Source organism: Morone saxatilis, unplaced genomic scaffold (assembly GCF_004916995.1).
Source record: "Morone saxatilis isolate NCDOM2014 unplaced genomic scaffold, NCSU_SB_2.0 Contig5, whole genome shotgun sequence".
NCBI classification, from domain to species: Eukaryota; Metazoa; Chordata; class Actinopteri; family Moronidae; genus Morone; species Morone saxatilis.
Window position 1 is genome coordinate 2,005,902 of NW_023340095.1, and position 4,058 is coordinate 2,009,959.

The following is a 4,058-nucleotide window of genomic DNA, read 5'->3' on the forward strand; positions in this document are numbered from 1 at the left end:
TCCTTTACTTAAGTAAAAGTAGAAATACCACAGTTTTAAAATAGTTTCTATTACAAGAAAAAGTACAAACAGTACATTTACTATCTTAATCATCAAACTGTACTTAAAGCAGCAAAAGTAAAACTAGCTTAGAATGTGGTACTGTACGTGGCGTCGGTTCATGCCACATATGTACCTATAAAAGTATATACAATTAAACATTAAATAAATATATGAAAGCACTCATAATGCAGGAATATGGCCCTTGTCTGGGTCAGCCTATATCATTATTTTTATTAGTATTATGTTAATATTTTATCACAGATCAACAACCAAGTATTTCAGTCTTCATTATGAGGGAGCTAATTTCATCTACTTAGCTCTACTACCATCTACTGTGTTAGATGCTACACTGTAGTGCGATAAACTATTTTAAATCAAAATGTTATCCAAATGATATTATCCGTTTCAACATTTTTTTAAGTAACACAAACATAGTTTTATAAGTTCAAAAAGATTCATGATTAAGCAGCTTTTATTAGTAATTTTAAGTGACACTAACTGTTCCTGGTTAAGTAGTTTTTACTGGGTATTTTCTTTTCACAGCACAAATAAAAATGACAAAATTAAGCATCACTTTAAATGACGAAAGGTACTTAATTAAGAATGTTTTCCTAACCTAAAAATTAAGTTTGTTTACTTAAAATGCTCAATTTAATCAGTTTAAACATTTTTTTGAGTTAAATTAACTTATGTTGTTTTACAATACTTTCACCGAATCATTATTGCAATACCACATCATGTTTGTTTTTTTATCTCTAGTTTTATTTCTGAACGCTTCTCCTAAATCAACGGTTATATGAACTGTATGCCAGATGAATATTTATAAATGTAAATATTGTAGACTTAAATACTATTTTTATATCGATACTCCGTTAGTAATAGTAGCTTTTATTTATCTATTGGGTTATTTAACAGTGCCAGTGTGTATTACTGCAGTTAACATCGCTGTAAAGTGCTAGAATTCGTAGTATGAAACATAGTCACCCTAAAGAGGAATATGATGTTAAAATCTGAGTTATTAAAACAATACGTTAATTGAGACAGTCTAAAGCATGCAGGTGCAATAATGTAATGGAATATTAAAGTTATTACAATTATTACTGATCAAAATGTGCAAAACACAGCACGCAAAACACTAACATTAGGCATATTAATGGTAATAAATATCTACACATAAGACAACACTGTGCTACATTAGCAGGTATTAATGAGCAACAGAGAAACATATGATACACAGCAAGCTACACATACGTACAAATAATATAATGTGTGGAAATACATTGGTATTAGTTATATTAACAGCACTAACTGTATTAGTAGGCAGTAATATAGAGGCAGCAGTAGCAGTAGTAATAATCTGTATTTAGCAGAGATATGAAGGTTTAATTGTATTATTTCACTATAATTTATTATCAGTGGTGTTAACAAGTAAAAATTCAATAATAATGAGCATTAAATGATTCTATCTTCACATTTATGAAAGGATGTAGTATTTCCACTGCTGGAGAGAAAACATGAGTGATTAATCTGAGTGGACAGAAGCTAGAGGACAAACCCAAGTTTCAGCAGAGAAAATAGGTCAGCCGGTCCTAATGCGAGTGAACTTTTGACCTGGACGAAGTGGAGCTACTGTTTCAACAAAAGACCCGCGCTTTCCACCAAAACCTGCCCTGCCGTTATTTAATTGGAGCTTCGCCTCACAGATAACGCTTTGCTTCACTTTCATGACTTTTGAGCAAATCCTTCAAAAACAATGCGGCAGATTGAGCCGCCGAGCGAGGAGGCGATAAAAGATGAATCTATGAAGAGCGTGCGAGATAATAAAGTTTTACTGCGGGAGGAGCTGTTGGAGGTACAACAAAAATCTAATTAAATGTCTTTTATTTCTTTAATTGTACAGAAATCTCTCCATCTCCAGCGCTGTCTGCTTTGTCACAACAGACAGAGGCTTATACCCGTTTTTTTTTTTTTCAGGGCTGTTTACGTCACGTCTCTACGCCGCCTCTGACCTCATTTCTGTTCGCAAACCTCCATTTAATAAGGGCAAGCGGCTGCTGTGTACACAAGAAACAAGATGGCGGCGTACAGTACCTTGCATCTCTCCCTTCTCTTCTTTCTTTTAGACAAAGACTGAGCCACCTTGATGAGGTTTCTGGCAGAGCTGAGGCGCCTTGATTTTACATTTTTGCTCCGCGTGGTTTACGGGAGGTCAGACATTTTTTCCTCCGGGAGTCTTTAACTAGTCCGCCACAGGGGTGAATAAGAAACAAACAAAATCTAGTCCTGCTGTCGACGACATGAAATCATTTCAAACAAAATAACTCACTTCAACTGTGTGTCCCTCTCCTGTGTTTGCCTCGCTGTGTCTCTTTTTTGAGTGCTATTTCAAGCCCTCGCTCTCTGTGCGGCGGGGCTCATAATATCAGATTGCACAGCCGGTCTTGGCCAAATGTGAATTTTATACTCTAGTGACCACAGGCTTTACACTTTCATTAGCTCACATTCTCCTCAGCAGTGCAAATGCCATGTCGCTGGTTGAGGAAGGAGGGGTGGCGGCAGGGGGGGCCCCTCGCTGACTGAGCCTGATGGGGTGGAGGATTGTATGTGTGTGTGTGTGTGTGTGAGGGGGGGCAGGTGGGATAGGGAAAACGAGCTTCCGGAAAGCACAGTTCGCCTCCAGGCGTGGGCCACATTCCGGCCACTGTGGGGGGAAAACGTAAAATAAAATGTGCCTCGGCGAGCGCGTATTGCTGACGTCAAAACTTTGGAAGGAGTGCAGACACAAACCGGCTTTTTCGCTATTTGTTTTTACATAATATGGCAATGATTATCTATCTGAAACAATTTCACCCGCAGCCTCACCCACTAAATCTGCCTTTTGATAAATATTATGTTTCCACTTGTACGTTCAAACTAAACAATGTGGTTTTTTGCATTAATGAGCGGCCTCATTAACAAGCACTGTGAACATTTTTCATTGAGCCTGGGATGAGATATGATATTAAACCCCCTCTTAATAATGTTGCCTTTTTCATTTATCTTTAAAGAGTTTTTTTTTCTCCCGCAATGTGTTCCGGGGGAGAGAAAACGAATCAACGGGAGAAGTGTGTGGATGGGCAAATGGAAGGGGGGGCCAGAGAGGAACGAAAATGGTTTGTGTCAGTGCTCCCCCTGAGAGATGAAAGCAAATGCTGGCTGTGTCTTAAGCTATTAGGGTAAGGAGTGGTGTTTGGCCTAAACCCCCCCCCCCAACAACTCCTCTCTGCCAGACATGGACGCACAGAAAATACTGCCTCACACACAAAGCTGCCCTTCTCACTTGCGAGAATTAACTTACACTCGGGCTCTGTGGACCTGCATTGCGAGGTATTTGAGTAACTTTTGCCCCACTGTGTTTCCAATTATCTGCTCGTTGGACTGTGGAGACGAGGGCTGATCTAACGAGACGGTGACATCTCCACGGGCTCCGCTGGGCAGGTGGGTGACAGCATAGAGTTGTCATCTTCTTGTCAGAACTTGTCTCCTGCGTACTCCTATTTTGAAACAAACCCCCGAGTTCGACGGAACAGGTCTGCGAAGACAGCTCGGGAGACGAGGGACAGCCTGACATGCAGGGGGACGGGCTGCAGTCCGTGGCCACCGGGGGTGAGGCAGATACAAGCCACTTCCTTTTTAAGGTTTGTATCTTTGAGTTCTTTCCCCTCTGTGTGGCAAGAGGAGCGGGTTCATGTGGAGGGCAGTGATTACAGATTTGAATGGAGTTAAAATGGAAACATCTTCAGGGCACACTCTGACCTGTCAGCCTCATTCTCCTCGAGTGGATCCGATGAGCGCCGCTGTGCCGTCCCTCACAACGGCCCATCCCTCTTTCTTTTCCTCCAACTCCTTCTCTATTTCCGCTACTTCATGCCATTCCTCCCCCTCCCTCCCTGTATCCTAGCCCTGCCAGGTCAGGTTTGGCATTGGCATACAGAGACAACACCCCCCCCCTCCTGCCACAGCACACACACACACAC

The 4,058-nt window shown here is 41.1% G+C and overlaps 1 long non-coding RNA gene across 1 annotated transcript in view; it reads right to left on the bottom strand.

The window, feature by feature from the left end:
• Nucleotides 1-2,448, bottom strand: part of LOC118339356 — a 10,545-nt gene extending 8,097 nt beyond the window's left edge. Inside the window, exon 1 of the long non-coding RNA XR_004797304.1 lies at nucleotides 2,134-2,448. This is a non-coding gene — a long non-coding RNA (uncharacterized LOC118339356). The remainder of the gene's footprint in view (nucleotides 1-2,133) is intronic.
• Between the last annotated feature and the right edge of the window lie 1,610 nt (nucleotides 2,449-4,058).